Genomic DNA, 25,805 nt, shown 5'->3' on the forward strand with positions numbered 1-25,805 from the left:
ACAAAGACTATGAGGAGCTCAGTCCATAGACCTCGAAAAATGACTATGGCTTGAACCATAATCTGCATGTGACTTACATAAATGCATGTCCTTACTTCTGACATAAAATAAAATAAAGTATATGAACAGATCCTCATCATCCTTTAGACAGACAAAATAGTAAGGTGACTCTATAACAATACCAAGAAAAGTTGTCCTACTAGGAAATAAAGTGAAATTGATAAAGCTTTAGCTAGAAAAGGGAGACTTATTGAAGTCATGAGATACTAGATTAGCTTGTCCGTCACATGTGGGCATTTCGTTGTAGGATATATAAACTAACAACTAAGTCAGTGGATATTTATCATTACAATACAGCCAAAGTAGGAAATGTATCATGCGTCCTCTCCCAATGTAGCTGGAATAGCAGTCAAAATGTCAACTATGGTACAATCTAGGAACAAATATTTCAATACATTTCTTCTAATCCTGTATCTTCAACATTATTCGACATCTGTCTACAAGAAAGAAGGGGTAAAACAAGAATGTGGTTATGCTAAAAATAGATTGACTTAAATGTCTTTCTTTTTTTTAAAAACAGTATTTGTAAAGTGCCGTCCTCATAAACTGTTAAGATGGATAATCAACTCTTATTCAAGGTTCAATCCCTATGGTGCCTAAATCTGCAATTCAAGTATATGTCTGTATTCCACCAAACTTAGTACAAGGAACCTAACCCGCTCCCCCACACTATTTGGGTATCTCATGGTGTGGTCAATGGCCTACAATTGTAGATCACTACTTCTACTGTGAAATTCACAAACATGTCTGGCAACCGGGTAGTGTATCTAATTTTTTTATTTCTTCTTAAATGTTCCAGGATTTCTTTTTTTTCTTTGCATGATATTTTGCACTCCTAAAGTACTTTGTCTGACATAGGCAAGTGAGTACAGATAGAGTATAGTCAGTATTGAATGTAATTAGTTGAGTATGTCATTTTTCCTCCCACCCGGTAATTCATATTCATGGACACCTTTGCTATTTTACATGCCATGAAATGATTACATATGCAAAATACCTTATGATGGATAGCCATGTCATCCTTTCGGGTTTCATTAAGGTTACTCTTTACTAAATGATCTTCTGATTTCATTCTTCTATAGGTAATAGCAGGCTTGAAAGGGAGATCAGCTGCAATGAGTGGGTCAATCTGAAAGATGTGCCAACGCAATCTTAGGATTGTATAGAGTTCATGGGAATGGAAATTGTGTATAGTGATAAGCCTATTCATGGCGAATACCATTTGCTGTGTCTTTCATTATTTTTCCTTTACAGAACCATCATTTTGACTGATTTGTAGTCCTTAGCCTCCCAACTGGCTGGTTCAGAGCTCTAATAGGATACCCTTTATACCAGAATCCCTTAACTAAGCTTGGTTTGCTTCTTCAAAAATGTTTTCTTGATTACAGCTACTCCTAGTATGCAGCAGTTTGCCACATCGGATGCTCCTTTTGAGCTCAGGTGGATGATTGATACATGCAAGGAAAACACTGTTCCCCGCTGTAGGTTTAGCAGTTTCTACTTAGTCCTGTATTTCTACTAAGAAAACCAAAAACTTGATTCTAGTCAGTGCATGCTCATGGTTAATGTCCGATTGTATTAATTAGTGTTGAGATCACTGATCAATTCTTTGGGTGTTTCATTATTGTTCCAGAAGATAAAGAGGTCATCCATATACCTCAACCAATATACTACTTTATCTGTGAAATGTATATACGGTCAGACAACCTGCTTCACCCACCTACCCATACAGTATTTTTTCTATGTCTACAGGATGAGAAGAGACTGTTCATATGTTGTCTTATTTCATAATAGAAGTAAGAACATGAATTTATGAAAGTCCCTCTACACATGCAGATCATGATTAGAACCATAGTAACTACGGACTGAACTCCACATAGTGCAATTTTCACACTGAAATTGAGGTAGGGCAGTATAAACATAATTTTGAACAAGGTACCTGTGTGTGCTGAAACCCGTTAATGTTTGTGGCCCCTCCAGGATACAGCACTTCTATAACAGTGAATGCATTCTGGATATATATATGCATTGCATGGCAGGCTGAAAGCGCGAGTGGTCAAGACACCGCTCATTGGAGGAGGAGCGTGATGACAGCAGTAAGGAGCAAGTTTCCACTCACCTGCAACTCGTTTCAACCAGCACAGAGAGCGCAGAGACCCAGCAACAGGCACTGATGAGAGCCATTTGGAATGGTTTAAACGCGTCTGCCTTAGCGTTTCAAGGGGACTGCTAGCACCACCCGCATAATATTTTAATAAAACCCTTGCCCTTGAATTCCGGAGTGTGCCGTGCTTTTTCCGATGACTAGGTGGTACTGGTTTTGTGTGTTGTCAGCAAGCAGGTCGCTGACTAACGGCATACCCTCTCGGTTTGGTGCACCGTGTTGAGACCAGCATTCTTCTTTGGACATTTGCATGAACTGCAAAAAGACAGAGTCCCCCCCATCGGCTTGGACGGCCACCATGGCATGATACGCTGCATTGGGGAGAGAGGAGGAGATGCTGTTCGCCTGATTAGGATGTTGGGGAGAGAGGCTTTTTGGTCGTCCTGCTGGGCACTCAAGCTGGAGTACAGCCCATATCCAGCAACTGGAGACATCACCTGATGTGAAGTGAGGCTGTGTCACTGCACAGACACCCCTATGGACTGCATCTACTTGGCAGGCTGAAAGCGCGAGTGGTCAAGACACCACCCATTGGAGGAGGAGCATGATGACAGCAGTAAGGAGCAAGGTTCCACTCACCTGCAACTCGTTTCAACCAGCACAGAGAGCGCAGAGACCCAGCAACAGGCACTGATGAGAGCCATTTGGAAGGCTTTAAACGCGTCTGCCTTAGCGTTTCAAGGGGACTGCTAGCACCACGCGCATAATATTTTAATAAAACCCTTGCCCTTGAATTCCAGAGTGTGCCGTGCTTTTTCCGATGACGAGGTGGTTGTGGTTTTTATATATATGTATATTACATTTAATTGAAATCCAATCCAAAGTAATTAAGCCATTGTCTGAAAGAACATTACTGGATAAAGCCAGTTTTAGCAAGAGTATAAAAAATTACTATATATATATGTATGTGTGTGTGTGTGTATATTCTACATAACCTGCAGTGAAACATATGAATGTAAAAGTCATACAATCAAAGATTGCAATTTTTTGTAATGCGGTCTATGTGCTTCACCACCCAGACTCATTTTCACTGTCTTCTTCAGTCAGCATCGGAAACAACCAGATCCGGTTTAATTTTCAAGGTATAAGGAGAAATCAATATGAAAACAAATAAGGACAACCAAACATCTATGATAGGATGAATAAGGATCTTGTCAAATGCCAGTTCAAGGACATTGCCAAAGTTTGCAAAGTGGAGTAAAACCTTCAGTCTTAGATTTTCTCCCAGTGTCATGCATCAGCTTTTAGTCTCCGCTTGGTGAAATAGGGAATTGGTAGATCTGTATTATCAGTAAGTCAAGCTCTTGCATTCTCCGTGTCTCTGGATGAAGCACAATTTAAGATCTTAGCACCTTCCTTAAAAATCCTAAGAGTCATTAGAGCTTGTGAAAAGGACAACATGGCCGATTGATAATCAAAAAAAACCCTGCTGCACCTGCAATAAATCATTCTTGAAATATTTGCGAGAAAAAGAAGTGATGGAAAAATCCTGTTCTTTCTGTCAAAGTCACCGAGTATGCATGACAGCACCATGTTTAAAAAATGCAAGTTGTCATCTTAATGCCGCATCTGGGGTCAGTAGACTTGCGCACTACTCTGGAATATGTATTTGAGCTCTTGATCAAAGGTTCAATTACTGGCCTTCCACTCAGCCTTTTATACATCGGAGGTAAAAAAAACTAACTTTAAACTGAGTAACTGTTACTCAGCACTGAGAGGCCCCAAGAAGTGTATGTGTGATTCAGTAATACATGTTATTTTAATTTGGAAACCTGTCTGCTCACCTAAAAGAATCATTCAATTGTCGCCCAACAATTACAACTGTTGCAGAACTAGATGTCTGCCAGCTGTTATAAGCAACATATTTTTAAGCATAAACGTAATAGCACTTTTAAATACTCAGTAGGACACTGGTGAGATAGAATCCAGACCAACAGCGTTGGAGTTAAATCCCAAAATAACTTAGCCATTTTGCATTTCTACCCCCTTTGTTGATGATAAATTCTGCTTGTCAGGAACCGTTTTAGTTGTGTCAAAGTACCTTGTCCAATTGTTTAGAAGCACTCCTTAGAAGTCATTATTCACAGGGTTCAGTTTAATTAGCATGGGTTGTATATAGCTGAGAAACTAGTGATGGATGAAGCAATGGAAGACTGGATGTTGCAGGAAAAAGGCTACAGCATAAGCTGGGATATTAGAGAAAGGATTTAATACAACCTTAGCAGGAGCCAGCCTTTTTGGATCTAATGAGAGGCATCTCTAACGAGTTAAAGTGAACCACATATATATATATAAAAATCCCTTAGCTCACTCGCAGTATCATACAGAATGAACAAATCATAAGAGAATCATATGAGGCAGGTGTCTAATTAGAGAAAAAGCTGGAGTAGCATAACGCAATCAAAACCAGAAGTGTCTAGCCGCTATATGTATCAACAAACCATTTTGCATTTCCTAAATAGCGAATTTTAAGGAATCGCTATTTAGGAAATGCAAAACGGTATGTATGTACAAAATCGCTTTCCAATAGCGATTCCTTAGCATTCCTTAATTTGAGATTAGCAAATTGTCAATCGCAAATTACCCCTTCATTTCCATGGGCCAGGAGGCCCATAGGAATGAAAGTGCAATTTGCAATTAGCAATTTGCTGATCGCAAATTAGGGATGTTTCCAAGGGTGCAGGGGTGTCTCAAGAACACCCTGCTGCACCCCTGAAAAAGACATTTGGGGGCATATGGCGCACATACATGCCCTAAGGGCATGTATGGGCGTCATATGGCACCTTTGGTTATTATCAAAAAAGATTTTTGATAAGAATTCGCAAATTACCACCAACTAGAAGTTGGTGGTAATTTGCTAATCCTTAATGGCATTTTTTGCATTTTATTTGTTTGATACATTGCATTTAAGGAATCGCAAAATTTGCAATTCCTTAAGTGCAATCGCAAAATAAGGATTAGCAAATTTTGCTATTCCTTATTTTGCATCAAACTAGTTTGATACATTCCATTTGTCTATTTAGCATTCGCAAAGGCCGAAATTCGCAGAATTTCGGCCTTTGCGAATGCTAAATAGCTTGATACATATAGCGGTTAGTGACAACTTCACCTTGTACACAGATCATCACCCACTAGAAGTTCAGCAGTGAATGCACACATCTCTCAGGAGACCGAATGAATAATAATTCACGTAACCTCTAGGTGAAACAGAAGTAAATTGCTGTTGAAGGCACCCCCAACATAACTTTAAGAAAGATGGCTGTAAAGATTCTGAAATAGAGCCATAAGTTTGGAGACGTTTTCTGGCTTATCCCCATGTTCTAAGTGTATTTTGTGCAACTCTGCAAAGTGATTCTGGGGCCCTACACTTGTGCAGATAGAATAGCCAATGCCTTCACAATACAATCAGTCTAATCAAGGAAGCTTGACAAGAGTGATAGCTCCAAAGAAAATCTAACTTTTTGGGAATCTCCATTGAAGAAACTGCTGTCTGTCTTCCACAGGAGTGTTGTGAAATATATTTATCAAATGAATAATAGGTCTGAAACCAAACACACTACAATGTAGGTCTAATGATGTTTTAAGCTATATTATTTGAATATAAATGAATAACAGTGGCTAATGGCAACTTGCTCATTAGGTCGAGAGGAGGCTAAACTCATTTCTGCACTGGAAAAAAACAAACAGAAAACAGATGCTGCAAATGATCACTAGGTTACTAGGGTGTGAAATCCAAAAAGGGCCTGAGTGGGTGGGCAGTCACCATCTACCAGGCTTAAAGCAGTCTTTCTAAAGATGTTGGGCTTGATTCACAAAGGGTCTCCACACTCGTGGCAGAGGGGGAGTCTCCACACTCTGATTTTTTGCAAGGTCCAACCTTTCTTGATGCCCACATAGCCAAGAAAGAGCTGATCATCCACCTGGAATTGTTTTCTGCGGTCAAGATAAAATGAAAGCGCATGTTTTGCATCCAGACGGTGGAGCCTCTCCTCCTCTTTAGAAGGATGCGGGTGGCAGGAAAAAGGTGGGCATAGTGATAGTCTGTCCTATGTGGAAAGAGGTAACCACTTTGGGAAGAAAAGAAGGTCTAGTTCGAAGGACAACCTTGGACAGCAAGGAAAGGAGGCTTAGAGGAAAGGGCCCGAAGCTCACTCACCCTGCGAGCAGAGGTGATGGCAACCAGAAAAGCAGACTTCAAGGTCAAGAGTCTGATAGGACAATTATTTAAGGGCTCACAGGGAGCACACATAAGTTAAGTTAGAACAAGGTTCAAGTCCCACTGGGGAATTACAAAAGGAATAGGAGGAAAAAGGTGAGTAATGCCCTTAAGGAAACGATTTACAATAGGGGACTTGAAAAGGGATTGCTGGTCAGGAAGGCGAATAAAGGCCGAAATGGCCAAAGATAACCTTTAAGAGTGCCCAGAGCAGAGCCCTGAGGGCCAAAGTACGAATAAAGAGAAGAACCTCTGAAAGAGGGGCAGAAAGGGGATTCACAGCTTTAGCTGTGCACCATGCCACAAATTTGTTCCAACTACAGGCGTGTACCATTTTGGTTGAGAGATGCCTGGGTGCCAAGATAACTTTACAGACTTCGGGAGGAAGTTCAATAAGCTGTCAACTGTCGCCGCTTAATCTCCACGCAAGGAGGTGGAGGCTGGACAGGTTCGGGTGAAGGATCGTCCACTGCTGCTGCGACAGAAGATCCTCCCGAGGAGGTAGTCTGATCGGAGGATCGATGGTCTTGTTTTAGAGCTCGGGATACCAGACTCTTCGTGCCCAGTCCGGAGCCACAAGAATGTCTTGGGCCCGATTGATCTTCTTCAGCAGTCTGGGAAGAAGTGGTATAGGCGGAAAGGCGTATAGAAGACCCCAACTCCACTCACTACGAAAAACGTTGCCTAGCGAGTGCCACCTTGGAAATTCAAACGCGTAGAACTGCTAACATTGCACGTTCTCTTCGATGGCGAATAGATCTAACCAAAGCTCTCCCCACTGTTTAAAGAGACATTGCACCACATCGGAGTGAAGACGCCATTCGTGATCCATCATGCACCGGCGGCTGAGTTCGTACGCCTAGGCATACAGGGAACCTGCCAGGTATTGAACCGCCAGGTATTGAACCACCAGGGACATGCTCTGATGTTTCAGCCACTTCAAGAGAAGAAAGGCCTCCTGAGAAAGGGTCCATGACCCCACCCAGCCATGTTTGTTGCAATACCACATGGCGATGGTGTTGTCCGTGAACACCTGCACTACTCTTCCTTTGACAGAAGGAAGGAAAGGTTGATGTGGAGCCCGGACTCCGCCGGAGGCCAGAGGCCTCTGATCTCTACCTCCCCCATGTGGCCACCCGACCCCAGAAGTGATGCATCTGTCACCACTGTGAACTCTGGTTGGGGAAGGGAGAGGGATCTGCTGTTGACCCAATCCTAGTTTGTTAGCCACCACTGCAATTGGTGTGCAGTGCCCTCCAAGATCTGGACGCAATCGGAAAGATTCCCCTGATGCTGTGCCCACTGGAACTTCAGGTCCCACTGCAGAGCCCGCATATGCCACCTGGCATGATCCAGCAGCAGGATGCAGGAGGCCATGAGGCCCAGCAGCCTCATGTCATTCTGACCGAAACCCGGTATAGAGGCTGAAAGATCGGAATCATAGCCCGAATATCCGAGACTTGCTGCTCAGGAGGATAAGTCCGAAACTGCGCTCTGTCCAGAACTGCCCCGATGAAAAGGAACTTCTGAGAGAGAATCAGGTGTGACTTCAGCACGTTGATAGTGAACCCCAGTGAATGCAGGAGTTCCACCGTAGTCTGGGAGACGACAGCCTGGGGCAAACTCGCCTTCAAAAGCCAGTCGTCAAGCTAGGGGAAGAATGAAACCCCTGATCTGCACAGATGAGCTGCGACCACCACCATCACTTTCTTTCGTGAATGCCCAAGGGGCACTGGTAAGGCAAAAGGGGAGCGCGGTGAACTGAAAATGCTTGTGGCCTAACATGTAGGTAATGCCAATGGGCGTGCAGGCAGGACCGGGATGTGAAAATAGGCATCCTGCAATTCCAACGCTACCATCCAGTCTCCAGGGGTAGAGGGCAGACAGGACCCGAGCCAATGTCACCATTTTGAACTTCTCCTTCTGGAGCAGTTAAAATCCCTGAGATCCAAGATAGGACGCAGGCCTTTGTAGTTCTTGGTCACCCGGAAGTAGTGGTAATAACAACCATGACCTACTTCTGGCACAGGGACTCGCTCGATGGCTCCCTTGGCCAAGAGAGACGCTACTTTCTGACGGAGAACTGCCAAGTGATCCTCCGACAGGCGATGGAAAACTGGTGGCATGGAGGGAGGGGCAGCCCCTAAGGACTATCTACAAAACCCACCTGTCCAACGTGATGTGCCAATGAGGGAGGTGATGGAGAATCCTGCTGTACACTTGAAAATGGTGGCCCTGAATAGTCGGACTAGGAAGGTTTGAAGGCTGCTGCAGAGGGGGCGCTGGTCAACTGGCCTGCCCGCTGGCCCCCGACCTACGACGCTGGGTCCCACGTCCCCGGCCGCGCAGAGGTTAGGTAGCTTGCGCAGGCCTGTAGCTTATTTAAGGTTACTTGCATGAACAGCGCTGTAGGTGGCAGAGGACCAGACTATGAAGCAACAACGGTAGATCACAAAGTGGGAGATGACAAGGTACTGATAGACAGAGGTTTTAAAGCTGACTGCTTTGGGTGGAAAGGCACCAATATATCAGCTGTAGCTGCTTTCCTAGTCACTTTCAGGGGCTTAGAGTAGGAGAGGTGTATGGCTGAAGAAAGAGTGGCAGCCTGCTTTTTTGATGGACAATAATTTTACAGGTGCTTCCTTACTGAAAACCTCATAAGAATGTTTTTCTTTTTGCACCTTTTTAGCAGACTGTGCAGGAGGATCACTTCTCCCACAATCATCCAAGTAAGGGGTATCGCCAGTATTAACAGCATCTTTCTTGAAGAACTAGGGATAGGTATCACTCTTTGTTAAGAAGGGTTCTTGAAGAAAAAGTCTTACTGATGTCTCATTCGGAAGCATTACGTTTCTTCAATCCAGAAGCCAAACAGGTCTTAAAGAGAGAGCTTTTCTTCCCCTGACCCAGAAGAAAAATCCCCAAAACACACTCACTGAGTTGTAGTAGGTGAAGTTGGTTCTGCGAGGTTGTCCAGAGAAGAAAAAAATAAAATCCTGATTGAGGTAAATGTAGCAACTTGAGCAGAGCACTGTCATAGAACTCCCTCACACTTTTCGTGCAGTAAAAAGTCAGAGTTATGGTGGTCTGTAGGGGAAGTGAGTGTGCAGCTACTTGTGCTACTAAACGAACTCTGTTTTAAGGAGACTCGTCATTTTCACTTTTGTGACAATGTTAAATTATCGGGGTTTCAATGCCTGACAACGAGTGACTCAATATTCCAACTGTGGAAAACAGAAACTTCAATCCAAATATACGAGGAAAGGGTGTTTAACACTTGCTTGTGTCTTTCAACCCACCCACACAATGAAAAGGGTGACTTCTCAACCCATCAAAAACTGAAAGGGTTGTTTTTCAAACCATCTGGATATCTTTCAACCTATCTGCAAAATGAAAAATCAGTTTCTCAACCAAACAGCAACACTGAAAAGAGAAGTTTTTAAACATGCAGTCAGAGTGTTCATGCTCAAACTAGTTACACAGTATCTTGTATAGACTACCAATGATGTCCAAGCAGAAGGAACAGAAACATTTCTGACTTAACCAGTTACTTAATGTTATAATATATGTCTGTTCTAGGTATCTCTATACAGGCAGAAAGTTATGCTACACATTCCATATTGTGGTTTAATCTAAAGTAAACATCCATTCTGGGTCAGCTGTAGAGTGGTCCTTGTCCTGAAAGGCAGTAACCTGACCTCTCTTAAATAACTTATTTCAAAATCTACCTGCTTTAAGGAACCCTTTCACCTAATCACTGTAAATATCAATATGACAAAAATGTATCTTGATCACAATGTATGCCTGCCTGTAATACGCCAAATAATTATTTCCCCTTATGTCTGTTCAAGAAATAAATAAGTAGCATGCATCTTCTAAACTTTGACCTGTAATATAAAAGTTCATGTTTCTCCATCCCGACTGTAACCACCGACCCCCAACAATAGGTTATATCAAGCGAAACAGATGCAGCAGCACTGTGTGGTAACCTACTGTTGCCTTTAAGACTTGCATAGACACGTCATAAGGGGAACAGACATAGAAACTTCGACGCAACATTCTGTCATGTTCTCTCCAACAAAATATCAGCAACTATTGCTTCAGCCAGATGAAAAAGGTAGGCTTGTGGAAACATTGTGCAGTTACCTATAACTATGTTTACCACCTAAACTCAACCTATAGAGACCAAAATGAATCACAACATTATCCAACCGCCGCTGACAGTAGTACTGTCACGTCACTGATAGGGTCACTGTCGCATTCGCTAAGTTAGCATGGCGCTTGCAGCCATGATACTGCTTTTGCGCATGTTACTACACAACTTTATTTTTGCAAGACTCTGTTTATGCCTTTCACATGAGAACTGTCTGCTGTGTTTCTTCTTTGCCTGTTCCTGGAGTTTAGTCTAAAAATTGTGAGCAAGGTCGATAAACAATGCCCCTTGTTATTCTGTTCTGGTCAGGCCCTAGCACCTAGACAAAACATACCACTGCAGCCGCGGCTGATACATGTTTAGGAAAACCACACTTGGAGAGTGACCTTTCCAGGGAGAAGAGCAATAGCCACCTTCGATGTAGAAATACCATCTAAGCTCTAAGGTATAGGGTCTGCTGACAAAACCCAAAGATCTACTATTAAATGATAATACAAACTCTATCCAAGGGGAGGAAGGGGAGGAACTGTAGCCCTTTCTCCATTGTCTTTATAATATGACTTCTCCCTCCCTGCGATGCTAACTGTATTTCTGTTATGCATTTTTCTGCTTGTTGTGGCACATATACGGCATGTTAGAGCACGTTAGTTAAAATAAACATTTTAAACTTTAGTCGTGTCTCGGTCAGATCTTATTGTGGACAGGTGCAAGAGTGTGAGCGAAAAGGTGTGTCTTGTCACCACGATTCCTGAGAGATCAGGGAGTGTTGTGTTTTGGGTTGTCGAATCATTTGCTTCTCCGTGTTTGGGTAGGAGAGCGGGTGAGACACTATAGCTAGTCAGTACTGGGCTCCTGGGTACTAAGGCGGTAGAAAGGCATAGCCCCTATACATCAATGTCCCATTTTCCTGCGCATAGTTCTGTTCATGTGCAGAATCCCTGCAACAGTACATTAAGTCCAAATGGACAAGTAAAACAAGGTACTTACCTTCGGTAACGCCTTATCTTGTAGAGACTACATCTAGCATTAAATTCCTTACCTTTTGAATTGCCCCAGGCGTCAGACTAGACCCAAAAGATTTTTCATGAGCAGTACCCCTGTGTGCCAGTAGGTGGCATAGATTGGCTCCATGTCTGTCGTCTGTTTCGTCCACCCCGGAAGTGATGTTGCGGTACCTATATATGCGCCACCCAGGCGTGCTGTCAGCAGCGGCGTAGCTGGAGGGGGGTGTACTCCCCAGGTGGCATTATTTTGAAGGCGGCGGCCGCACGGCACTGGTGGCCCGTGGCGGCAGTCTTTATAATTTATTTGGGGACAGTAGTGTCAGTGTCCCCAATTAAATTATAAAGGCACCCGCCATGGGCCACCAGTGCCACGCGGCCCCCGCCCAGACATTAGTAACGTCCAGTTCTGTAAATTACGTAAGTTTGTATTGTATTGTATTACAATACAATACAATTACAATACGTAAGTGAAGTGCAAGCGCACCTGCTTGCAGAATGCTGCAGCATACGCACCATCAAGCGTAGTGGTGGTGGTGCGGTGCGCGACGTCCCGTGTTTGTGGGTCCCAGGGCCATCAATCTTGTAGCGCGCATAAGCGCTACCAATGACGGCCCTGGGCATCATATTTGTCCAGCCCCTGCACCGCGCAGAAAATGCAGCAGTGACGCTCGTCAGCACGACGCGCTGTCGACGTGAGTGGAGTCGAGTCTGGGCAATTTGTAGCAGAACTAATCCCTACGGTAGGGGCCCTGCCACCACTGTGTAGTCTACACACGACCGACGAGAGCCGGAGGTAAAAGCTAAAAACGGTTGTCCTCAACAATGGAATTTTAGGGCAAGAAAAAAGGACTCATCCCTTCAAGGTAGTAAATGTAATGTAAATTGCATTTATATAGCTCGTAAATCACCTGAAGGTCTCAGAGCGCTAGCATATCCGCCAGACAGAGAGCATAGGGCAGGAGATTTAGAAAAGCCAGGTTTTAAGGTCTTTACGGAATCTCAGATAGTTGGGTTGTGTCCTGATGAGTAGGGGCAGGGTTTTCCAGGTTTCAGGAGCTGTTTTACTGACGGCCCCATCACCGTTTCTGACAGTGCGGACTTTGGGGACCGTTAGGAACTGCTTGCTAGAGGATCTGAGAGTTCTAGCCGAATTGTGGGGTTTAAGCTTTTTTTCCAGATAAACCGGCCCTTGCCCATGGATGGTTTTATGTACTAAGCAGCATAGTTTGAATTTTATGCGATTTTTTATGGGAAGCCAATGCAGGGTCCTAAGGGAGGGCACTGATGGGGAGCGGGGAGGAAGGTCAAGCACCAATCTGGCAGCGGTGTTCTGTAATATCTGAAGTTTTGCCAGGTGGTTTTCATTTATGGAGGTTAGTAGGGCGTTCCCGTAATCTATACGGCTGATGATGAGGCCTTGGACTAGGGGCATGCGGGACAGGAGGGGGATCCATTTGAAAATTTTCTTCAGACTGCACATCAGGCCAAAGCTAGTATGCACTACTTTGTTGACATGTTCAGTCATAGCTAGCCTGTTGTCAACAATCACCCCTGAGTTCCTGACCGAGGACTTGGGGGAGGGACAGAGTCCAAGTGTAGTAGGCCACCAATCGTCAGTCCAGATCTTGTCTGCTGTTCCGAAGAGCACAATCTCTGTTTTGCTGGTGTTTAGTTTTAAAAAGTTGTTGGTCATCCAGTTGTCAATTTCAACCATAAATTTTTGAAATCTCAATTAGGTTTCAACGGGATCTGGGCCGACGGTGATCAGCAGCTGAGTGTCGTCAGCATAAGATACGGTTCCAAAGCCGTGGGATCTGATCACTTTAGCCAAGGGGGATACATATAGATTGAAAAGTGTGGGGCTCAGTATTGATCCCTGGGGAACACCTTTGTCATTTTCCTGGTAAACTATGCTTCACCTTTTAGAAAATGTTTGTCACGTCAGCCTGCAAAGTAAACGTTTGAAGTTTTTTTCCCTTTAATTCAATTTGATGCCCTCCCTCCCTTCCCCAAATGTGATTACATGGGTGCATGTATGTTTTGAACGTATGAACACATGGTATCATTTTCAGAATATTTTTTCTATATTTGAGTTTACTTTGCTTAAAATTGTAATTAACTTTTTTTACTTTGAGCCATAAAAGCGCTATCATTCAATATAGTGTTCATTTTGTCTCCTAATGGTGGGTGAATAGTATTATTGGTATAGCTCCATTTACTAGTTTTATTTTTTGACACTACCCCTTTGCCAGAGTAGAAGGAACGAACATTAGAAGCGTATACCTGATTGATTGATTGATTGATCTACATGCTTGCATGCTGAGGGCTTACTTCTCCGCAAAGCTACTGATGGATTGAATCTCACTGGATATAACAGATTCATACTTAAGGCTTTAACTGGTGGGCAGTAGAAAATATTTTAGCAGGTAGCAGACTGTTCAGCAGAAAGAATCCTATGTAAAGTAAAATTTGTGAAAAAAGTACTGATAAAAAAGACTTAGGGCCAGATGTAGGAGCCCAAATACCGGTCGGTAACGGCCGAATTCGGCCGTTACCGACCGCTATTTGGTGATTGAGATGTAGGGGCATCATTTTACAGATTCGGTAAATTTACCGAATCTGTAAATTTACCGAATCTGTAAAATAGCAAATCGGTATTTTTACCGATTCGGTAACTTCCAGATGTAGGTGGGACTCTTCTGAGTCCCAAAGGCCTTTCAGATTCGGTATTTTACCACCCAATCCAATTGGGTGGTAAAATACCGAATCCAGGTGTGCATGCACATGTGTGCATGCACACCTATTCATGTGACAGACAGACATGCCCTTAGGGCATGTCTGTGTGCCACATGGCACACATGCCTGTATTTGGGGTGCTAGAGGGTGTCAAAGTGACACCCCCTGCACCCTTGCTGAAATCGGTATTTACCGATTCTGTAAATACCGATTCGGTAATGCCCATTGATTCCTATGGGCTTCAATGCCCATAGGAATCAATGGGCATTACCGAATCGGTATTTACAGAATCGGTAAATACCGAATCTTAACGATTCGGTATTTACCGAGTCTGTATTACCTACACCCCCCCGCCCCCTCTATTTTACCACTTCTTAAATACCGAATCGGTATGATTCGGTATTTAAGAAGTGGTAAAATAGAATTACCTACATCTGGCCCCAGACCTTTAACATGAATCTTAAATATGAAATGTGTACAAGGTGCATACTTGTCACACATGTTCATCATTAGTACACAACAATGAACATAATTGAAATAGTTTCATAAACATTAAATCTGTATGTCATATGAGTGGGGTGGCCGTCATATGAGTGGGGCGGCCGTTCCTTCTCTCACACGGCTGTGAGGCTTTGGAACTCTCTTCCCTTGGCTCTTAGAGAGAACGCCAACCGGATGGCATTCAGGAAAGCGTTGAAAACTCATCTGTATGCAAAAGCGTGTTACTCCTCCCGGTAGCTAGCCACAGCAATCAGTCCAAAGCGCTGCGAGGCCTCCGGGTAGTTTGAGCGCTATATAAATATAATATTTCATTTCATGACTACCGAATTTGGTGGTTTACAGTTTATATTTCTGGGTCAGTCCAAGCTATCCTGAAATTTGTGATAGCAGCAGCTATTGTGTTCCGGTTTTCCTGAATTAACACTTATTTTGAAACACATCTGATCTTTCAGCTCCCTGGTATTGTCAAATAAAATAGGAAGGGGGTTGTAATGGTGTTTTTGTTTAAATTTCATGCTTCGGTATAATTGAGAGGTCGCACCGAGCAGTGCTTCTTACATTGTGTTTTTTAATAATTGTTTTATATAGTGCGAACTAGACCCGAGACACCGGATATCAGACCGTTTTAGATCAGCACCAGTTTCCTTACAGAAGGACATATACATTTTTTTTTGTTAGGCACGGTGAGATTAAGTGATTTGCCCAGAATAACAGGATATTGATCGTCGTTGCCAAGACTCGAACCCGCTTCCCCAGCTTCAAGGTCGACCGCTCTAGCCCTAAGGCTACATCCTCTCAAACGTGTTGCTTACGTTTCCCATGCTCTGTTTCTTTTGAATGAAGTAATACGGTTCCAATTCAACATGCTACCCTCGGTACATTCCTGCTTCTGTGACCTGTGAGCGTTTGTTTTCGAATACAGTTAACAGTGGACTCTAACCATTGAACTGACCTGCACAGCAGAACGTGAAATCAAACTATTCCAATTAGTTTCCAACATTGTGTTGCATTTAATGGAAGATATTTTGTAAATACTAATACATTAGGTGTGAAATGTTGAAGGATACTTCGAACCACACGTGATTGAGTATTCACCTTAGAGTACTCCCCAGATGCCAGACTGTACTCAGACACTTTTCTCAATAGGAGTGGTAGCACCCTGAGCCATAAGGCAGCGCCGTGTTGCCGTGAAACTCCACTTCACCTGTGACGTTTCTAAATGAAGCCACATACAAGTGCAACCCCTGCAGACTGACACCAGATATTTTCTTTCTCTGTCTTTTGACATGGATCGGAAGCTCTGCTCTCAACTTGTCGCTTTTTTTCCGGACTACAAAACTATTTAATCAGTGTTAGGGATGAATGTCCACACCAAAACAGGCTGCAAGCCATGCCGCTATTGCAGGAAGCATATCGGTCACGGACCCGCTTGTGATGTGCCTTTAGCGTCTGTGCTCATCCCAAGAACCATAATCCAGAACGAGAGACCGGTGCTGCACAGGAGGTGAATGGGGAACAGCCCTTGGAGATGACACTTTGCGCAGAGCCAGTGCAAGCGCTGCACTTATCTACGGAGGGAGGCAAGAAACACATGCTTATTTTCCGTTTTCAGTCAGTAAATGAACGTTGGCAATGTTGCAGTGATATACTGAATGCAGTGTTGGTGTATTTACGATCATTTGTTTGCTTTGAGCTTATTAAAGGCCTTTCATAGATAGTATCACTGCAGTATTGACAATAAGGATTGGGTGTTGTAATATCAGATTGAATAGTGTTTTGGATGATTAATGTCATTGACACAACAGGCTGCAGTTTTGTGTAGCAGCCTTAGGTCTGTAAAGAGGCAGTCTCAAATCGATACTGCATTTCTAGAATGAGTGGGTCCGTGCACCTTACTTCCCTTGTGAAGCCTTTACAACTGTTGAATTAATCTAAAGAAGGATTTAAGAAACACTTGCTTGTTCGCTAAGAATGAGGAGTAAGTGAAGTGCAGTTAAATAGTGAAAAATGTCTGTGTGCTGTGGTTTGGTGTGTGGGGATGGGTGGCATTTGTTTGAAAGTCACAGGAGAATGAAATGAGTCTCAAGCTGGTACAGTATTTTGTGCACAGATTTGGCATCAGCTTACTTTGAATTTAGAATGTAATTGCAAATATTTCCCAGCAAAACATGTGTAGTGAAGGTAATTTATTGCATGACAAGATGTTAATGATAGATTAGCCTGTCCCAAAAACTATTTCTTGCTTGTGGCTAAAGTCAATTAGGCATAAATCACCACAGTGCAAAAGCAATGTAAGACACGGATTGCTCATACCTCCTTTCATTATGCTCGTTGGGTCTGTTTGTTCAAGTCAATCAGACTGCAGCATTACTGAATTACTGGAATATTAAAAAACCTTACTTGAAGCTTACTTTGAAACTTGCACATAAAGCCTAACCAAACGTTGTTTTCTGAATTATCTTGCACAGGTTGTTGCTCAATTTAAGCATACTCTTCCTGCTTACAGACAAATATATTCCTTCGCTACAGCGGTAGCGTAAGAAGATATTAGGGAAATAAAACAGTCTAACAAATGGAGATTTTATACTCCCTAAACTGTTGCTTTTCGAATCACAGTTCTAATGAAGCAATGCTTAAATGTAAATAAAATGTGTTACGTTTTGCGACGGTACACTGGAGAAGCCATTGTAAGTGAGAAATGTGTGTACTCAAAGAAAGAAAACCTGAGATTTCATATTGCACTACCCTATTTCTCAACCTATACCTCTCTCAATATATCTTTTACCTCAACTCTGACTCATCTCAAACCTCTTTCTACTACTCTTTCAAATGTACTACGCTATTTCTCACCCTATACCCCTATCAATATAGCCTCAATAACCACCCATTCATCTCAACCCCATACCCCTACAATGACCCCCAAAATAGCCCTTTCGAGACTCTCCCCTACTCTACCCCTCCTTGCACCATCTGACACCTTTTTCTATACTGAGCCCCCAAAACAAGCCTTTCTAAACTCTTCCCTCTGACTCTTCCCCTCCACATCCCTTTTTACTCAACCCAGGCCTCCCACTACTGATATAACGTCCACAAAAATAATCAAAATCTTTCACTCTTGTATCCCTTCACTATCCTTTTCAATAAAAAAACAGACTAACATGTCCACTTATCAAATTTCATATGTCACTATACTAATTCACCACTAATCCTTTATGGGTTCGAGTAGCGTGCTACTCGCTGAAAAAAGCGCTTCAACACCTCATTAGGGGTAGCAAGCACCCTTTTTCCCTCTTCTATCCCTCCACTATCTTTCTCAATCCAAATAACTGACTAATATTCACCACTCAAATTACTTTCATATTTCACTATACTAATGCACCACTAATCCTTTATGGATTCCGGGGTAGCGTGCTACTCGCCGAAAAAGCAATTCAACACCCCATCAGGGGTAACAAGCGCTTCAACGCCTTTTCAGGGGTAGTATGCACTATATAAATGCAAATACAATACAATAAGGGGAGGCAAGGCTCTTTGGTGAGCGGTGAGCCTCCTCATTTTGGTGTTTAGAACTGTCCCTGAACATTACCCCACAAGAGTTCTTTTCACAAGGCTCCATTCCCAACTACCTCAGTACCAAGGGCCTCTAGTTTCAGCAGCAGTGGAGTCGAGAATAGGTTTGGTTGGTATCTTTAGGTACAGCGAGGGGGCATGCTAAGGCTGGCTTTGAAGCAGATCTAACTTTAATCTTTAAAGTTCAATGTATGTTTCATCTTTAAAGTTCATTATTTGGTGTAGCTTTTTCATCTTTAAAATTCAATGTTTTGTTTCCGGAGTGTTGTGCTTCACAATGATAAAAATGTCACAAGGCTGCAGGGCCGCTTTTAGCATTGGTGGCAGGTGGTATAACAATCTCTGTTGGTGTTCACAGATTCCCTCAGTACTGCCCTACATCTCTCCATAGCCCCTTTCTCAGATTTATTTAATTTCTCTTATAGTGCTACTCATCCCTATGTAGGGGTCGGAGAACTTTACATTACACACACATTATGCAGCAACAGTGTTTTTTGCAAGAGTTAATGAATGCGTCTCACATGAGTGTTGCAAACAACCATGTCACTGGCCTCCTCCAGGCAACAAACTATCTTATGATGTGTGCAGTCTATTTTATACTGTGTGTAATACAATATTTAAATTAATTGCATACATACTCTGTGTTTTCTGTCACAGACTGTGCCCTCATAGCACCATAAATATAAGTCACTATTCACCTAGTGCGCCAACAAGGATTCAAATCAGTGACCCTCCGGCTACAGACTTAGACATCTGAAGTGATCAAATCAACCAACTGATTTTTCTTGCAGCGCAACACATTTCCCACAGATGAGTTTACCTTGCATTCATTTTCCATTTTAGGTGTGTACAATAAGGCCGAGGTGATTGCTGGTGACTGGGGAGTGGGAAGTTAGACCTGAGGAGCGTGTAAATGTGAGAGCGATCATGAGAATGAAAGAGAGAGAAGAGTGAGAGTGTGGAAGTTAAAAAAGACGAGTAAATTTTAGTTGAAATGGGGAAGGTACTGCATGTGGAGATGAGAAATAAGGTTTAAAATACATGATATTGGGATGGAATGATGGAGTATGTCTAACGTTATGACGTAAAGTTATTCTGTGCCATTGGTGCCGGCCTGTGTCAATAAGTAGCTGTACTTTATTATTGGGTGCATTGTTTAGAGTAAAGCACACTGCAATCATTATTAGCACCTACACTTGACCAAAGAATTTCAGTTTTTTTCATTCTTATTATGACTGGTTTGGCACTTGGCCTTTAAAAATAATTTGCCCTGCCCGTTGAAAGCGGCTTTTGTCTCCAATTTTATCATATTGTGTGAAAACAAGCATGCCAAAAATTTCTGAACAAAAAAGCAGTGTGGGATTTCTCGAAGTCACTAGGCCTTGTGTGAAATGAACTTCTATATATCAATAATCAGCTGGAGGTTTTTGGCGCGATACAGCCAAGCTACACGGTTGACTCCATTGGGCTCCAGAGCAAATACGTACTTTTCCCCCAGCAACCCCTCTCCCCCGCTACCTGCCATGGGCGGCAATCTGAGGGATAGCCCCGGGTGCCAGAAGCTCTAGCTGTGCCACTGGCTGTCAGTTTCTTTTCATGACTTTCCACACCAGAAGTGCGGAGCCATGAAGAACACCACCAGTGTATCAAAACTAGGGCCCTGAAAGGGGTCCTCCCTGTCATAGAAATTGGTACACACACCAAGGAGGATGGGTGGGTCGGTATTGGATCTGTGGCTAGATAAAGTCTCTACCGGATAAGGAGTTACCGAAGGTAAGTAACTTGTTCATCTGATAGAGACTTCTAGCCACTGATTCCTTACCTTTGAATATATACCCAAGCAATAACATCCCCAAGTGACGCTCTACTAACTCATTTCAAATTCGAAAGTCCGCCAGGACTGAACGGGCAACAGTAATGTTTGGTAAACATGCGACAGGAAGCCCTTGATACTGCCTGGCAGATATCCAGGACCGGAACTTCGTGTGTTACTGCTGTGGTTGCAGCTTTAGCTCTGGTGGAATTAGCTCGCAAACCTTCAGGAGGTTGCTGCTGACCAGTGCGTAACAGATTCTGAAGCAGAGCACAACCGAACAAGATCAATGTTCGCTTCCACACCGCCTGACTTTTCTTCACACCCACATACCCTACAAAGAGTTGGTTGCCCACCCGGAACTCTTGTGTAAGGTCAAGGTAGAACAACATCCCCCTTTATGGGTCGAGGCAGTGGATTCGCTCCTGTTCTTTAGAGGAATGAATGGGGGTTGAAAAAGTAGACTGGGTGATTGATTGGCCTACATGAAACAGTGAAACCACTTTTGGTAGAATAGAGGTCTGTGTGCAAAGTAGCAGTTTTTCAGGATATACTGAGAGAGAAGATGACTTATATGATAAGGCCTGCAGCTCACTCACTTGACAGACAGAAGTAATTGCCACAAGGAAGGCTGTTTTTTAGTTAGAGAAGCCTGAGGGGACAATTGTAGAGAGGCTTAAAAGGAGCACACATTACAAAAGTCAAAACTAAATTAAGGTCACACTGAGGCATAATGAATGGTTTAGGAGGGAAGAGATGAGTAAGACCGTTGTGAAACCTATGTACAATAGGGGACTCGAACAAAGAAGGTTGGTCAGGCAACCACATAAAAACTGAAAGAGCATACAAATAGCCCTTAAGAGTGCCCAGAGCAGCACCCTGCTGGGCAAGAGAAAGAATGAAGAGTATGACTTCGGAAAGAGGATCAATATATTTTTCTGCACACCATGCCCTAATTTATTTTCCCAACGGCAGCTGTATACTGCCTTGGAGGGACGTCTGCCTGCCAAGATGATGTTACAGACTTTGGGCGGAAGGTCGAAAGCTGTCAACTGTCACCGCTCAATCTCCACGCCAGAGTAGACGGGTTCAGTTGGAGAACCCTCCCCGGCTGCTGCAACAGAAGATCTTCCCAAAGGGACACTCTGATTGGAGGATCAATGGTCATGCTCAGTAGCTCGGGATACTAGACTCTCTGTGCCCAGTCCGGACCCACATGAATGACTTAGGCCCGATCAATCTTGATCTTCTTGTGAACTGTGGGTAGGAGTGGTATGGTTGAAAAGGCATGCAGGAGGTCTGAACTCCTGCATGCCTTAATGCAAAGGCAAATAGATCTAACCAAAGCTCTCCCCACTGCTAAAAGAGCCCTTGCACACCTCCGGGCGGAGGAGCTATTAGTGATCCGCTAAAGATCTTCGACTGAGTTCATCTGCTCTGGTGTTCAGAGACTCTGCCAGATATAGAACTACCAGGGATATGCTCTGCTGTTCCATCCATGTCCGGAGATGCAGGGCCTCTTGACATTGGGTCATCCCGTTTGTTACAGTACCACATGGTTGCCCATGAACACCTGCACTAGCCTTCCCCTGATGGAGGGTAGAAAGGCTTTCAATGCCAGCAGAATCGCACAGAGCTCCAGCTAATTGATGTGGAGTCAGGATTTTGCCAGAGATCAGAGTCCTCTGATCTCCACCCCTCTTACATGGCAGCCCCAGCCCAGAAGTGATGCATCTCTCACTAGTGTGAGATCGTTTGGGGAAGGGAGAGGGTTCTGCCTCTGACCCAATTGCGGTTCTTTAGCCACCTGCAGATCTTATGTAGTTCCCTTCAAGATCTGGACCATGTCGGAGAGATTTCCCTGATGCTGCAACTGCTGGAAATTCAGGTCCCTCAGCAGAGCCCGCATATGCAATCTGGCATTTGTCACCAGTATGATGCTGGAGGCTATGAGGTCTAGCAGCCTCAGAGTTAGTTTCACTAAAACCCAGAATAGAGTCTGATACATCAGTATCATAGCCTGAATATCCTGGACTCGCCGCTTGTGAGGATAAGCACAAAGCACCGTGTCCATAACAGCTCAGATGAAAGGCAGCGTCTGAGGAGTCAGGTGTGACTACAGCACACTGATAGTGAACTCCAGCGATTGCAGAAGGTTCGCTGTAGTCTGGAGGTGGGCGACCATAGCCTGGCGCAAGCTCATCTTCAGCAGCCAGTCGTCGCAACCCTGATCTCCGCAGATGAGCTTCATCCACCGCTATCACCTTGGCGAACACCCGAGGGAGCTGGTAAGGCTTAAAGGAAGCCTGGTGTACAGAAAATGATCGTGGTCTACCATAAACTGGAGACAGCAACGGTCAGCAGGCAGGACGGGAATATGAAAATAGGCGTCGTGCAAGTCCAATGCTACCATCCAGCCTCCAAGGTCCAGGGCAGACAAGACCTGAGCCAATGAGAGCATTTTGAATTTCTCCTTTTAGAAGAAGAGATTGAAAGCTCGCAGATCTAGAACAGGTTGAATGCCTTTGTCCTTTTTGGGAACCAGAAAGTAGCGTAAATAGCAACCACAGCCTACTTCTGGCACCGGAACCCTCTCTATGGTTTCCTTGGCCAAGAGAGCTGTGACCTTCTTGCGCAGATGATCCTCCGTCAGTCGGTCATGAGATGGTGGCATGGGTAATGGGGTAGTCTCGAAGGGAAGGAGTAGCCCCTTTGGTTAATCTGCAAAACCCTCCTGTCTGATGTCATGGACTGCCAGTGGTGCAGGTGATGGCAAATCAGCTGTCAGCTGGTTGCCCATGGGGTTAAGGAGCAGACTAGTGGGGTTTGTAGGTTAATGCAGTGGGGGTGGGGTGATGATGGGGGGGCAGATGGGGGATTCACCAGACCTCTGGCCACCTGACCCGTGAGGTCTTTGGGTACTGCAGATGCTGGGGAGCATGTGTGGCATGGTGCCTGCCCGGGAATTGGCACAGCTGGAAGACTCTTCCGGAGCCACGAAAGGTGGATTGGAAGGGGGGTGGGGAGGGGAGGGACAGCTGCGAAGCCCAAGGACCTGGATACAGTCCGAGAGTCCTTGAAGTGTTTGAGAGCTGAATCTGCCTTGTCTTCAAAACAATGGGTGCCATTGAAGGGCATGTCCATAAGAGAAGCTTGACATCCCCCGAAAAGTCAAATGACCTCAGCCAGGCGTAGCTGTTGTGTGCCACCAATGTTCTTTTTGCATTTGTAACCCCGAGTGGGACGGGTATGCCCAGACGTGGGTCCCGTACTCTCCATGCCACTGGAGTCAAGCTATCCTGGCTGATGAGGGCTGAAAGCCCGAAACCAGTCCTAGGATGCTTGTTCCCAGCCCAGGGAGGACCTGGCCTGGCAGGTCGGGCTGGACTGTTCCCATTGGGCACATGGTCGAGACTGATTTACATATGGCTGGGTTCAAACTGGAATGGCGAGCAAAAAGACAATGGATTTAGGCCCAGATCTCTGTCTGGTGAGTCGTCCAGGACACTGGCATCCGCCAGCTCCCCATACCAGTAATCATCCAGATGGGCCAAAGAGTCTTCATGAGGGTCAGGGTAGCCACAAGGATTCTCACATCACACCAGTCAAAATCCCCAGAGGGCCTGTCAAGAAAAGGACACACTGTATCAGACCCGGTCAGTGCTGGCGTTGAAAGACGCTACCCCAGCTCCGTAACAGAGTAGGAGTAACTATGGTCTCTGCTCTGCCTGCACCAAAGGAATGAATCCAAGCAAACGTTGTGGGTAAGGCACTCCATAGGCGTCCACATGCCGAAATATGAGGTGTATAGCCTCATAAAATTCCTGAAGTTGGACGAAGGTTGCTCCTGGAAATTCAGGAAGGCGCGAAGCGGACTTCTGCTCCAGGTCCACAAGTGGAGTGCAGAAGCAGGGCCATGAATTGCGTCATTGTTCCTGTGCCTCGTCCGGGACTTGGACCACGTGATAAAGTCGAAGAGCACTTCTATTTTTGGGAATATTTATATTTGTGGGGCCTACCAGATGAAGACTTCGACTCTGATGACGACTGACGGAAATGACTCTGAGAATGAGTGTGTCAGGCCACCAAGATCTTTATCATCCAAATTGCCTTCAGATTCATGATGCTGCAATCAGGACAGCTCCTTGAGTTGTGGTCTGACCACAGGCACCACAGGCAAACCAGATGTAGGTCCATCGCAGACATTTGTCTGTAACAGGCCTCACAGAGTTTAAAACCCAATGGCTTCTTAGGGGACATCCCTAGGACAATGGGAGCAAAAGTGCTTCAAAGTCTGACAAAAAGGTCGAAAAACTCACAGCAGTTTGAAACTCGAAGAAAGGGCTGCTGCAAATCCAGATTAAGGTCAAAGTGGTTCAAGCTGAGGTCATGGAGAGGTTATAGCAGCTATTTCAGGAATACCCCCACACATAACATATGGTAGAAATATGAGCTACTGTGGCAGCTAGGGGTAAGTAGGAGAGCTCTGCACTTCCACCTAAAAGGCTGAAGTTCAGGTTGTTTCAAATTAGGTAAATGTGCTACTAAATAAATACTGTTCTTGACATGTTCACCCTTTTTAACAAAGTGTAATGCTTTAGTTACCAAGGGATTCTCAGCCTGACAATGTGAAATGATTCAAGCATGTGACTATATGAAAGAACCAATGCTGGCAAAGTTTAGAATCTGTGAAATGTCCTCATAATTATCCTTACAGTTCACTTGGCCTTGCACTGTGCTCCTCAGGATTGGGCAGGGCTCGAAAAATCATTTAACTTTTACTAGGCCTGCCGGTCTAATAACCTAAAAAATTTACTCGATCTAACTGAAATCAGTTTTCGGGAAGCAAAGCAAATGTGAAAAGTTAACAAGATTTAAAGGCATTTTTATTGCTCTTTCACTTTGTGAGCAATAAAGATGACTTTAAATCTTGCTATCTTGTCACATTTCCTCTGCTTTCAGAGACAGAGGTCAATAGTCAGTTTGCCTAAAAATTGCTCGCCCTAATTGAATCTGGCTCGCAAATGCGAGCAGGCAAGTGGTCTTCTTCAAGCCTTGTCCGGTCACTTTCTTCCATCCACAGTCGTGCTTCCACATGCAGGTAAGTCTTCTATTACTAAGAATATGAATATTTATTCTGGATGTGTTCCAACGGCTAATGGGTCTCTGAACTGTGAAGCAGAAAGTTGATACCTACGATCCGCCAAATAGATAAAGATTTCAATGCTCTGATTTGTAGAGCTATCAATGCTCCCTACGTTAATATTCTTTAAAATACTAACCTGCCAAAAACAAAGTTTCCTGTACTATCAATGAGAAAAAAATGAAAGCCATTCAGGTGACTGTAAATAATTGCCAGTAGCAGTATAATTATGCATACTTTAATTAAAGTATTAATTCTTCTTCTCTACCATTGTTCATCCAATATGCCTATTATCTGGTATTTGGGGTTAACAAATAGGTAGGAACATGACTGATTGTCTTCAACAATACAATCATAAAAATAATATGAATTTCTCTTAAGACTAAAAGGGTATATGAAAAAAAAACAGCGCACTATCATCAGTTTTTATTTTTTTTAATTGTAT

The 25,805-nt window shown here is 44.0% G+C and overlaps 1 protein-coding gene across 4 annotated transcripts in view; it reads right to left on the minus strand.

The window, feature by feature from the left end:
* Nucleotides 1–25,805, minus strand: part of TAF15 (TATA-box binding protein associated factor 15) — a 589,620-nt gene that overhangs the window by 193,803 nt on the left and 370,012 nt on the right. The window lies entirely within an intron of this gene.

Source organism: Lissotriton helveticus, chromosome 3_1 (genome assembly GCF_964261635.1).
Source record: "Lissotriton helveticus chromosome 3_1, aLisHel1.1, whole genome shotgun sequence".
Lineage (NCBI taxonomy): Eukaryota > Metazoa > Chordata > Amphibia > Caudata > Salamandridae > Lissotriton > Lissotriton helveticus.